The sequence below is a fragment of the Carassius carassius genome, chromosome 42, assembly GCF_963082965.1.
Source record: "Carassius carassius chromosome 42, fCarCar2.1, whole genome shotgun sequence".
NCBI lineage: Eukaryota > Metazoa > Chordata > Actinopteri > Cypriniformes > Cyprinidae > Carassius > Carassius carassius.
In genome coordinates this window covers 23,930,658-23,945,074 of record NC_081796.1, presented here as the reverse complement: position 1 = coordinate 23,945,074, position 14,417 = coordinate 23,930,658, and the positions used below count along the sequence as shown (strand labels likewise).

The 14,417-nt window shown below is 36.2% G+C and overlaps 1 protein-coding gene across 1 annotated transcript in view; it reads right to left on the bottom strand.

The window, feature by feature from the left end:
* The window catches only part of LOC132124275 (suppression of tumorigenicity 18 protein-like), a 61,526-nt gene extending 49,390 nt beyond the window's left edge, over positions 1 to 12,136 (bottom strand). The window contains exons 1-2 of the mRNA XM_059535222.1: positions 12,031 to 12,136; positions 4,285 to 4,313 (exon numbers count right to left, since the gene is read on the bottom strand). The gene's annotated coding sequence lies outside the window, so the exon portion shown is untranslated. The remainder of the gene's footprint in view (positions 1 to 4,284; positions 4,314 to 12,030) is intronic.
* Between the last annotated feature and the right edge of the window lie 2,281 nt (positions 12,137 to 14,417).

The window sequence follows — 14,417 nt, the reverse complement described above, 5'->3', positions numbered from 1 at the left end:
TGGGTTTGATGCTGTTTGGTGACTTAGAGAAGCAGGACTAGTAATTACGGGAGTGATGAGGTGTAATTCCTCCCTGTAGACTGTCACTTTTGGGAAATGCTGGGTGTGGGGGCCCGTCTGGACGATATCGTGTTTACAGGCTGTGACAAAAAACCCAGCGGCAATTATGTCACAGCACTCCTTCAGCACACTGACTTTTGCAAACACACACACATGCAAACGCACACCCATCAGCGAGAGCAAACAGTGAGTGAGTCTTTAACAAATAGAGTCGGGATTACAATGACAAAGAGCGCCACACTTCTGGAGGGCGAGGAGAAGGTTTGAGGGGGGGGGGGGGGCGCTCATGACCAAGTGTTCAAAATGAGTGAAAACGCACGAGGGACCCACAAGATGCTCCCATCTGATGTGTCTTAGCATGTGTGTGTGTGTGTGTGTGTGTGTGTGTCTGCCAAGACCCATTCAACACCCCCTTCCCTTGCTTGGGTTCAGCGAAAGCTCATATCAGTTTTGTTCTTTTCTCCAGAGGATAAGGTGCAAGCACAATAACCAGCGATTTTTTCATCAGCCGAGCGTGAATTTTGAGGAACAGAGACAGAAGGGCAAGTCATTACAAAAGGTTTGGCGGTTGATCTTGTTGTAGTTTTCATTTGAAAGTCTAATTCCGTAACTGCTTTCAGGAGGTTGGTCACTTCTATATGTGTGAGGGGACAGATTGGATGCCCTTGCTACATAAAACTACATGTTCCTTTCTTCCGTAATCTCCCGCGACACAAGTGAGGAGTTGTCGCTACAAGCGTCTTATTTAATGAAAAACCTGTCTTGAAGATCCAAAGACTGCACAATCTGATTCCGAGTGCATTCGGTCAAGACATCGCTGATCTGTCATAATTTGCAGAGACAGCTGTTGAAAGAAAAGAACACGACACATAAATAACTTTTCAAATGGGTCAACTTTGTTACAACAGTCTTTGATGAATCAGTGGAAATGAAACAAAGAAAATCCTTGCACTTGAATATTGTGTTGTTGAAAGTAGAATATGAGATGTAAACACATGCTCTTCCATCGAGGATGTGCGGAGCATCAGGAAGTGAAAAAAAGTGCATTATGGATGCTTGATTTAGGGTTTTATATATATATATATATATATATATATATATATATATATATATATATATATATATAAATAAAAACATGCAACAATAGGTGTATATTAAAGGGAAAATTAGAGCTAAAGTGGGCGAAATGAAATGACATGTCACACAAAGGTCTGCGTTTTTCAAAGTACACTGCATGTTTGGAGAAAATGTTTGATTGCGTTTATAAAAGTATCACACTGGGTCACACATAATGTCTAAAAGCTTTTTGCATTAGTCCGCCAATTATGTAAGCAAAGTTAAATGCATCTGGACCCTGTTGTTTATGTGCCTTAGTCAGTCCTACACAAGCTATGACGGATAACTCTATACTTTAAACATAAATGCTTACAGTGCCACATTTACTGCAGTAAGACCGGTCCAAACATTTTAAGAGCTCAGTTACAGTGCTTGAATCCAATGTGCTGGAAAAAACACACACAATGTGACAATGATGTGCACATATTTCTTGTAGGCTATTAGCCCCTAATAGTTCACAAAAACTGAAAATTTTCAAAATCAGTGTGACTTACTTTCTTGTGTTGTGCATGACGTCCAATATGCTTTGTTGCATACAACCTAAGCATACAGTGACCAGAGGCTGTCAAGTGCCCAAAAAAATGACAACACAGCTGCACAATAAAAGTAGTATATATGACTAAAGAATTGTATTTCATATCACTTCAAATCATATAATAGCTTGGTTTGAGATACAAATGAAAATGGAAACCTTTACCTCCACCATAGTCCACCATAGTCACCCATCTTTAGTCGTTCAAACTTTAGCATATTTATATTTGGTGAGTTGTGATTGGCTACAAGACACGTAAGATCCAATGACTTCATTTATGTCAAACCTACATTTAATGAACAAATACTTAATACTCATACACACAAGTTTAAGAGCACTACAGTGAAGTTTTTTTTAACATATAAAAGTATAAAAGTCAATCAACCTTTATATTTAAGTCTGTTCTAAACAACAGCTAACGTATAGTTTCAAAAGATTTTGAATATAGATCTGAGATTCTCAAACTTTTTGATGATAAGGATCCTCAAATAATGATCTCCTTGAAAACCTCAAATAATTCACCTCCTCGTTCATAAAGACCAGTTTATAATGAGTGAGAAAAGCTTGATATTATAAAGACAACATGTTGTTTGCAGACTAAAATTAGTTGCTTTTATTTTTGTCGCTGTAATGAAGCCCAAGCAACTTATTAAAATATTGGAATATTGGATATTGATACTGATATTTCCAGATATTGGACTTAAAATATCTGGAAAATACTGACTTTGTATTAAAGTAATGTTTATAAGTTTAGGATCAGTAAGAAAATTGTACTTTTATTCATCAAGGCTGCATTAAATTGATCAAAGGTGACAGCAAAGACATTTATAATGTTACGAAACATTTCTTTTTTGCATAAATTCTCTATCTCTTTTCTTTTTATTTATTATATTATTTAAAAGCCCTTGCAACGTGTACTGCGTTTAAGCTAACTGAGACTTGTTATAGCACTTATATATCATTGCTCTTTTTGTTGTTTTTGATTGCTTCCACTGTCCTCATCTGTAAGTCGCTTTGGATAAAAGCGTCTGCTAAATGACAAAATGTACTGTAAATGTAAATGCTGTTCTGTTGAACTTTGTTTTATTAAAGTTTATAAAGTTTTATTACTTTTATTTCACAAAAGTATTAAGCAGCATTGTTATCAACATTGATAATAATCAGAAATGTTTCTTGAGCACTAAATAATCATATTAGAATGATTTCTGAATGACCATGTGACACTGAAGACTGGAGTAATGATGCTAAAAATTCAGCTGCGCATCAGAGGAGTAAATTACATTTTTAAAAATACTGAAATAAATCATTTTTAATTGTAATAACATTTCATAATATTTTGATCAAATTAATTCAACCTTGGTGATTGTAACTTCTTTTAAAAACATTGAAAAAATCTTACCGACTTTTGAACAGTAAATCTTTATTTTCTGATCGCTTGAACAGCGTGTACATTCTTCAAAATATGTCCTTTTCAGTTCTACGCAAGAAACAAAGTTCTGTTATGACAACTCTCTGAGGGGATTGGCATGGTAATGTACATGACAATGTTTATGTATTTGGTCTTGGCAAAACAGATCTGCTACGCTGCTACTACAGCAGAAAAAGTACAGAGACTGCTCCCAATACATCCACAACACCTGAGCACGTAAGAAATATTGCTGCTGCACTTGTAACATACATGAAATAACCCCATTTAAGGATCACTTCCTAGCAGATCTATACAGGTGGAGCTGGGGAAGGTGGAGGGTTTCTGAAGCAAGCTGCAACTGCTACGGTAAGCCCTAGTCATATATTTGAGTGCTGAGTAGCGAGCTCATTGGCTACCGATACAGGAGAGAACCAATCAGCTGTGCCATGTAATGATGTCATTCGGTCAGATTGAGATAGGCCTATCGGACTGCGCCATCTACAGTTTCATGCCAGAACTCTGTATTTGAATTCTGAAACAATAAGAGGGTTTGTAAATGATACCAGAATTTAGATTTTTGGTGAACTATAAAGGCCTAAAAAGAACTGTATCAAGCTTAGCTCTGTTTTCATGACAAACTCCGCTTAGTTCAGGTGCAGCAAATTGTCTTAACAAGGCGCTTAATAAGTGGAATGGGCTCCATCTGTGTCCACTGATAGTGTGTCAAATGGTTTAAAAAGACCTGTGAGAGAGACTCACCTGTCCATGTCTGCTCTCTCAATTAAATAAGAGCTTCTAATTATATAATGCCAACCAATATCTAGAGAACAGCTTGATCAGATTAAAATAATTCTCAGATCAGCAGATATGTATGAAAATGTCAGTGACACTGGCTTCTGCGTTTTGGAATCAAGGTTTGTCTCTTGGAATCTATAATGTTTGGAAACTATAGGACTCAGGTGCAAAAGCCTTAAATCCTCCAGGGATGTGCTGCTGTTGTTCTTGATAACAAGGTGGTCAAATTGGGTAACCCAAATTCAAGGTCACTCTACAGTAGATGCAATGCAGGATCGCTCCATTGTGTGACCCATCTGTGCAAAATAACCAATATCATGGAAGAGTAAAAAATAAGTTCACCCAAAAATGTAAACTGTCATTATTTACTCACCCTCATGTCATTCCAAACACGGATTACTTCTGTGAATGGAACACAAAGAAGAATTTTTATTAATAACACTAATATTTTTTATATGCCGGGAATGATAATCAGTGAATAACAACATCAATGTCAGTCTATTTCTCACACAGAACTATGAGTAAGGCATCAGAAGAATTTCATATGGACAACTGTTATGGACCTCTGAAAAAAAATTGTCATGTGTTTTTGGAAAGACTGATCCATTAAGACTTGTCATGCAGATAATAAATGAATCATAATTTCATGATCATGATATGTAGTTCTGTTACAAAATCTCAATTAATTTCAAAATTAACTTTCAATGGCAGTATGCTGCTAATCTAGTAGAGCCCTGCTCAAATAGACCAAAAATACACAACATACACTGAAAATAAATGGTGTAGAAACACACAGAAATTGCTACCAAATTTCACAAATAATTACAAATAAATGGTAAGTAATAATGAATTAAAGTGAAATTGTGAAGCAGAAAGAAATATTATTATTTTTATTATTAAATAATATTAAAGTAATAAAATAATTATTATTATAATTATTAAAGTGTACACAAATATTGGCTAAAACAGTATTATAGTAAAATTATATTATACTATTATATGTAAAAAAAAAATAAACTAAAAAATATGTTACTTGTGTTAAGATAAAAAAAACCTAAAAACCTAACCCTAACCCTAACTTGACTAATCATACAGCAAAAGTCACTTAAAGTTTACTTAAAGTGTTCATATATAATCTAATACATTTTGAAGCTATAGCCATAATGTATGTTTGTAATACAGAATACATTACATTTTTTCATAATCGTGACCAAAGTTAAAATGCGTTATAATTTTTGCAGATTCCTAGTTACATCCGAAACTGGTTTGTCAGGATTTAATGCACTATACTTTCTAAAAGTATAGCAATGAACAGAAGCATTATAGAGTGCATTACAAGGCTTAATTATTTCACTAAAAATACTTTAATAATGAATTACACAAAAAACATTACTTTTATGTTTTTTAAAAGAAACCTATTCTGCTCACCAAGGCTGTATACTGTAACATTGTGAAATATTTTTACAATGCAAAGATGAGTGTAAAAAATGTATTTTACTCCAGTGATGAAAAGATAGTTTTCAGCATCATTCCTCCAGTCTCCAGTGTCACGTGATCCTTCAGAAATCATTCTAATGTACTGATTTGAATTAACATATTATTATTAACACCAGAGTATATTTAGAGGCTTCAAGTAAGGTGTTACCAAATCTCTACTCCACAAAAGCAAATTTCACTATACACACTGACATATTGGGTTAATTGTTCACCAAATTTCCTACAATGCATTATGAAATTGCCTTCATTGCAATGGTATTTACCACAACTATTTAAAACAATAAATAAATAACACAAGTGTATGTTAGCACATGGACGTCAAGGATTAACACATGTAAATGAGTGCACTTTGATGTTGGCTGTGTGGGATGGGATAAGATTTTCTTTACTGTGGGATTTTCTTTACTGATTCCTCAATTTTGGAATTGCAGAGGTTAATCTGTCTTAAATGTATTGTACAGCATTTTACATGCGCAATACATTCTTAATATTAAAACGAACATACTGAAAGCCTGAAACTCTTCTAACAAACTGAATCTCTCTATCACATTTAGATTGCTCTTTAATACTGGAGCGCTACAACGTGTCTGTGCTATTCAGTGGCATACTTGAGAGTCCAAATAACCCTCTTATTAATGTGGATGACAATGTTTTGATTGCATCCAATATGGCACACTGAATCAGCATGCAAATGCCCTTTGAGCAAAACAAAGACATTGATTATGAGGTAAGTTTCTTCGGCACAAGTAGCCCGCTTGGTGTGATTAATCGGCCTGTGCCATTGATTTCCCTTTGTTTAGATCTTTGCTAACTTTTCAGGAGATACAATTATAATTTGTTCGCTAACAATAAATCCAATCTAGCGTGCTCAAAGAAAACCTTAATAAGGTCTTCCATGTTATTTGTCCTTTCAACAGCCAACTGAATACCTCTGAAGAGAGTGGGGGGAAAACAGGTCGGGCTCCCGACAGTGTTGATTTGTTTGTTTGAAATACGCTTTGACAGTATTTCCAAACAGAATGGAGCCTAATACAGGAAAACTAGACTGAAAAGATGAACGGCGAGATGTTTGAATCATAAATGACATAATGTTCAGATCCCAGCGTACAGGTATATATTTCACCTATTTGTTAAGGCTTGGCATTGTCACGTTCTTTTGCGGCATTGGATATATCAGAGTTGGGCCGATACAATGTACTATTAGCATTTGCAAGTCAAATGCACGTGTTCCATAAAAGTACTCCATCAAAGAGCATTTGTGACGTTTCTCAGATTTAGTACTTTGAAAACTCAACCCCACCAGATACGGAGTCTCACTGACTTTCTCGCATCATCTCTCCAAGACACTGATAATACGATTTTAGTGTTTCTTTTTTCTTTTTTTGCTGTTGAGAAACAAACTGGATTATGAAGAGATCACTACATAAACAGCTTTCTAAAAGGAGCCAGCTATTTTAAAAGAGGCTGAAGGAATGCAAAGAGGGATTTAAATTTTAATTTGAATTTATTCCAGCAAGTGAAAGGTTCTTTTGAGAGGGGATTTCGGCAAAGATGATGGTATTTAAAAGTGATAAACAAGCATCTAAACCTCCAGTAAAATGCAGACATTTCTTCTTCTTTCGAACACAGAGGCGAAATAGGGCTTGCTATGGTCACAGCTGTCAACCCACAACAACGTGAAATGTAAACTGAAACATCTTGCACAGATAAGTGCTGCATGCACACGCAACCTTCAGCCGGAAAGTTTCTGTGCCGGATGTTGAGCATTTTTGAGCATTGCAGGAAGTCATTTGTGGTTCATATCAGGGTTATTATTGTTGTTTGTTAAGCAAAACTAAAAATAAAACTATTGGAAGCATTTTGTTAATTGAAAAAACCTGGTTTCAAATTAAATATAAATATTATAAATAATATAAATGACAAAAGCACATTACAAATTTATAAACAATTAAACAAATGAAAATTTTAAATATAAATATATATATATATATAAAACAATAGAAAATATGAAAAAAGCTAATTCAAAATATTAATAAAATCTGTCATCATATATAAATAATACTGACATAATACCAATTCATGTGTGCCATACAGTCCAGATTGGTTCTATAAAATTCGGTATTCAAATTATAAAATATATAAATGTCTTCGAAATGCATTCTGAATGCATTAATCAACAACCTTCTCTTTGACTATGACTAGTCATATATTGGGATAATATCACTAATCCCGAGCTCAGAGATCCATGAAAAAACACTGTATATGCTATAAGCAACTCTCTGGCTTTTCACGCACTTGTCATAAGCGGCATAAAGCAACATGAGTTAAGTGCGTATGCTACATACATAGAACACATAGCACAAAAACAAAGAGTTACATCATGCTATTGCATGGTTAATCCGATCAAGGCCAGTCTTTATGCCTTTGCTATCTTCAGCAAATGCCGCCAAAAGTGGCAAGTAAACCATTTAACAAGAGTCTAAGAGAATGATTACAGAACCAGGACCGGATACGATTTCACACTGCTGGATGGTTCAATCGCGTCTCCCAAACAGGCTTAAAACTGGAGGAACACTATAGGGCATCACTTTTTTCCAGTTTTGTAAATATTCCATTCTAAAAGATGTCAGGCAAGTAACTTTTGAGTTGGCGAAATGGATTGTGTACGCTTTGTAGAGCACATCACAACAATATAGCAGTCAACAAATCAGAGAAGCTGATCAAGCCGACAAGAAGCCCAATAGAAACCCAGCAAGAATTGGGTTAAAGATTGTTTCAATTTGTGATCAATGCTTCTAAAGTGGTTTTGCTTCACAAGCCAGATTTGGCATTGGTCATAATATTACAAAAAACTGCAAAGGCCCAACGACATGAAGAATTATTAAAAATAAATAAATAAATGAAATGAGTACATTTTCTTAGATTCTGGAAATTCTATCTTTCAGAATTCTTCAGAAAGTTCTATCTCAGTTACAAATTTAGTAATTCATATTTCCCCAAAAAGCAAAAACACTGCGGCTCTACCTTAAGAATCACTGATTCAACAAATGGCGTGACTTTGGGATGGGACTATATGTTTGTCCAACCAATGGTAGATGGGATGAGTGTTCAGTTATGTGTTTAGAAACATCATCAGAAAATCCTTATTTTTGAAATTTGTTTAGCATTATTTTTTTCCACTCAATTATGTCGCAATAACGAGATACGTTATTTAAACAATGCATTTTCTTGTATAAAGTCCACACATAGTCCAGTTTATTAAATCCTCAGGCATTATCTTTTCCTCACAGAACAAGGTTTGTTTGGTCCCAGTTCACTTTTTTGCCATCCATTCCTGGATTTAGCCAGGCAACTCTCCTGAAAGCACAGAACAATTGGTAATGCAGGGTTATGGCAATGACTGGAGCATTATCTCAGGGGACAGCCAGTTTCAATAGGCTCGGAAAGGCAATCCAAAAGGTGCAGATGACAATGGCTTTGTTGCTATTTATGCAGAGCAGATAGCCGGGCATTGAATCAGGCCTCCCCAGAGCCACCAGAAAAGACCTCTGAGAAACATACAAACCAGGTGATAGGAGGGACATATGCTGCGGTGGATCCAGCCACTTCAGAATGGAAGACAAAGAAAGTTTGACTTTAAAGTACAACTGACAAAAAAAAAAGACATGGATGGTGGTTAAGACTCCCTTCTTCAGGCGTTTTTCTGAAACTGTTCCTCAGAAGCAATGGCATTTCATTCGGACATAAAACATGTTAAATCATTTCTGCATATCAGCTATCACATATAAAACCCCACATATAAAAAGTGGGTGTATAGTTCTGTGCCACCTCTAATACTGCACTTTAAAGGTTATTTGGTAACACTTTACATCATGGAACACATATTCAATATTAACTAAGAGTTTTGCCTCAATAAACTAAAAATAAATTTGCTGCATATTGATAGTAAGGTAGTTGTACTAGTAGTTTTGGTTTTGGGTAGGGAGCTAGAATATGGTCATGCAGAATAAGGCATGTATATGTGCTTTATCAATACTAATAAATAGCCAATATGCTTGTAATATGCATGCTAATAAGCAACTAGTTAATAGTGAATAGTTTTCCCTAAGCGTACCGGTAATCTTTATAGCAGCGTGCATTAAATCTTAATTTAGTCTAAAGAGAAACCAAACCTCAACCAAATATTCAAGATTTATCCATGATTAAATCTAAATGTGACCCTGAACCACAAAAGCAGTCTTAAGTCGCTGGGGTATATTTGTAGCAATTGCCAAAAAAAACTTTGTATGGGTCAAAATGATAGATTTTTCATTCATGCCAAAAATCATTAGGATATTAAGTTAAGATCATGTTCCATGAAGATATTTAGTACATTTCCTACCGTAAATATACCAAAACTCAATTTTTGATGCATTGCTAATAACTTCATTTGGACAACTTCAAAGGTGATTTTCTCAATATTTCTATTTTTTTGCACCCTCAGATTCCAGATTTTCAAATAGTGGTATCTCGGCCAAATATGGTCAGATCCTAATAAACCATACATCAATGGAAAGCTTATTCTTTCAGCTTTCATGTCTTAATTTATACATATATAATAAAAAAAATTGTCACTTAAGACTAGTTTTGTGTTCCAGGGTAACAAATGCTTTCAAAAAAATTGCATGTGCAATACAATTATATGACTTTAGGACCATTACAAGTAAATGTCTATTCATCCATTATAACAAAACACATATTTTGCCAGGTGTTTTTGCAAGGTGTATCCACTGATTTGATCGGTACACATGCACACTCTCATTGTTAGCTTTAGCAAATGCTAAATTATTTGAAACCCCTGCCAACTGGCATTTGAGCTGACATTAACGCATTGCTAGCCGACGTTAATACAATACTACTCAGATGAAGGCAAAGAGGTAAACAGCGGTGCTGACTGAATAAATGTTTCCTCATAAACAGCTCTAAAATATATCATCAACAGCAAGCACGCTCTTATATTCATAACATCCATATTCATCCATTTGGAAATGATACATTCGCTTGATCCTCTGTTGTCAGTCTTAACGCTGGCAAAAGTGCTCTATAATTATTGCTCTCGGCACCAGGCTGAGACAAATAAAAGTTACATCGCAGCTGCATTAACATGTGAATGCAGCTTACAGAAGCACGCGTGCTACACTGCTCCACCTGGCTCGCGACAAACGTCCTTGTCACAAAGTCCACCCACCGCACTGGCTTCCGCTGAAAGGCCTCCTGGGGGACTTCAGTGACCATTCACTATGTTTTCTCTTTTCCCAAGCACCTGTGACTGTTTTTGTGCTTTCACATTTTTTTTTTGGCTTTGTATCTCTCTCTCTCTGTTTTTTTTTTGGCAGGGCCCTATCATTAGGGAAACACTTTCTTTCAAAAGGAATTCTCGCCGCTAACAATGCTGTTTACTAGGAGAAACAGTTCTTCGAACGCATCCAAAAAACATGTCACGGTCAAAAATGGCAGGTAGACACGGGAGACGGTGGGTTACGGCGGTCACTCCTTGCCTTTCTTGGGCAGGTGTAGTTGGAAAGCCTCGTCTCCTCTGCTGCTTCCGAAGGCTCATCCGGCTTCTCCATGGTCCTGGACCTTGGAGAGCTGCTTTGCCATTTTCCAAAGGAGTTTGGCACAATGGCTTTGTCCCCTCTTTTCATTGTGTTTCTGTAAAACACATTTGCAGCATGACTCTCCAGGTTTATCCCTCTTATGAGCCATCTACCCCTTTTCTCTTTCTGCTTCCACTAAACCTGCACTCATCACGCCAACCTAGAGTAACGGAGAATTATGCTATTGTGTACGCAAACATTTTCTTCTTCCTCTTTTGCTTTCCCACTTATGCCATCTCGATTGACACTCGGCTGACTGCTAGCTGAATGCAGCTTCCCCCAATTTGGCCGCAAATGGAAAAAGAGGACGGAAGGGGTGGGGGCTGAGCGGGAAAAATAAATATGCAGATTAAAAAGTAAACATTCTCCAAGAGAGAGGAAAAACAACCACATTTTCATATTTAATCCAACTTAGCAGAAACAAAAATAACACATTATGCCCTAATTGGGTGCCGTGTAGTCCACAAATACTATTACAAGGCCGATCAGGATTAGCTCTGCTACATACCTAGTTATCTATTTCGGAGTGCCAAGACTGCAAGCAGTGGGCAACTACATTTCAAAAGCTGGCAAATCCAGTTGTCTCCTAAATACAGAAAGTACTTAAATCCGGAGCTAACACAAGAGAAAGAGGGATAAAGGGTACTCTGCATATCACCAAAAAGCTTGTGCACTTTGCAGAATCACTGGCTAGGTTAAACAAATATGCTAAGCAGACATCAAAACAATCCTTTGATCTGCAGCCTACTTTCCAGAGCAGCGGCTGGGCTCCTGTTGTAAATAACTTGTATAAATCTGTACCGTTTGCCTTCAGGTAATTTTACGAAAGTGCCAGGAATTCACAAGGAAGCACTTTAGAGAGAGATCAGATAAAAGCCGTATCAATTATTTACCCGCTAAAGTGAGAAAGTGTACCACATGTTCTCGTGTGGCTAATGATCAAATTATTAGCGTCTGCTAGGATAAAAACACGGCGGCTTACATACCTCTGGCAGCCCGAGCAGGTCTGGCGGCAGCAAAACACATTGTCAAGCGTCATACAAAAGAGGCTTGAGGAATCTGAATGCAGGGAAGCTATGTAACTTGCTGACTAACTTTGTCCTCTGTTTTGATGGAGAACACAATGGAAAACGCTGTCCATTCAAATCGGGCAGGGGAACAGAGGGGGCCGTGTGCCTGACTACCATCAGTGCCCTGATAACAGCTCTGAGGGCACAGGGCACTGGCACTGGGCGACACCACACCACTTACGCCCAACAGTACAACTTTTGTGCTGTTGTCATCCTCCAGAACTTTGTCTTCTTCTGCAACTATTTTTTTTTCTTCAGCGCCTCCAAACTTGTACAGTTGTGCTTTTGATTTGAAAAGCTCAGCTTCAGCTTCCGTTTGGTTATTGCCAATATAGAGGGCCTGTTGTCAACTGAAAGACTCAGTTGATTGGCTTGACATTAAATTTAACCCTATTCATGCAAACAGAGGCAGGTAAATGTTATAGCATATTCAACACTAGTACTGTATATTAGTCTATTATAACAATACCAGAGCAGTATATATATATACATATATATATTATTACTTTTATTTAGCAAAAATTCATCAAGTTAAAAAATAGAGTTTATAGAAAGCCTTTGGGGAAAAAATAATGTAAAAAAAATGAAGCAGCACAACTGTCTTCAACATTGATAATAATGTAATAAATATAATATAAATAGATGTTTCTTGAGCAGTAAATCAGCATATTAGAATGATTTCTGAATGATCATGTGACACTGAAGACTGGAGTAATGATGCTGAAAATTCAGTTTTGATCACAGGAATAAATAATTTTTTAAACTATATTAAAATAGAAAACAGTTGTTTTAAATTGCAATACAATTTTTCCTATTTTTGATGAAATAAATGCAGCCTTAATGAGCAGAAGAGACTTCATTCAAAGACATAATAAATACAACCCTAAACTTTTGAATGGTAGTGTATGATTAAAATACTAAATGTTACATGATACAATAAACTACTGTCTTAGGGGCTAATAATCATATATTTGTCTATTGTACTAATTCTCAGTTCTTACTACTTGTTATTAGTTATTTCAAAGCATACTTTCTAATAAAAAGTCACAATATAGAATAAAAATAAACTGAATTCAGGTCATAACATGTAAATATATTTTCTCTCCAAGCCTAAATCCCAAAGCATCCTCTATGCAAATGCATCATGACACACCACACAGGAAAAGACAAAATAACACACGGGATGAAGTAATACTAATAAAAGAAGGGGGAGAGAGAAGACAGGAATACATTTGTTAATTTCTGCTGTTGTATAAATGTAGGAGATGAGAGTGCTGGTCTAGGTGCTGTGCATATGCACCAGGGGGCTAAATTGTGAAATGACAGATAGGGATTCTGGGTGTGATAGTGTGGAATGACTAACTAATAAGAAGGATGCATCGGTCTGTTAGCGGAGAGAGGCATTAGCACCCTGGCTGTCAATCATATGGTGGGATGCGGGGGCTGGGTTAGGATGGGCTGGGCTGGTCTGGGGTGGGGGGAGGGGGGCATGTGTCTAAACAATTATCATTTGCACAAAGACCAGAATTTTCAAGATCACACTCATTTTGGCACTCTCAAACAAGCTGAATGATTCGAAACCTATTATATTTTATGAACTAAGAAAACATGAATGCTTAAAAATTGATACTAGTGTGGTTGCCTGATCGTTGCTAGTCAATAGATTCCATCCATATGTCTGTGTTATATTCTCGAGCCCATATGTGGCTCAGGATCCTCCTTCAGTACAAGTATGAACTATTAAAAATAATGCTTCTTTATTGGTTTTGATGGTTCCATGAAGCAGCTTTAACATCCATGCAGCTTTCTTAGATTTTTTAAATGTTATTCACATTAAGAAAAAAACATGTTCTTTTAAGAACTGTTCATGAAAAAGCTGTTCATGAAAAACTGTTCACCTTCAAAAACACCCTTTTGGAATCTTTTTTTTTTTTCATCCGCCTGGATAAAAATCATAAGTTTGTTTTCTTTGAAAAGTAGTAATCCACTTTTCCACAGCAAGTCACATTATTTTATTAACTTCCACAGGACAAAGCTATGCACCAATGTTTAAAATTTAAAGTTTGTCCAAATCTAGAACCTTAGTACACTCTTAAACATAAAGCTTCTTTATTGGTATCGATAGCTCCATGAAGAACTTTTAACGACCATGGAAACATTCCATTGCACGAAAGGTTCTTTATAGTGGAAAGGGGTTATTTAAATTGTTAAAATGCTCCTCAAACAAACACAAGATTGGTTATTTTAGGAACTGATCACTAAAAGGTTCTTTGAGGAACCAAAAATGGTTTTTCTATGGCATT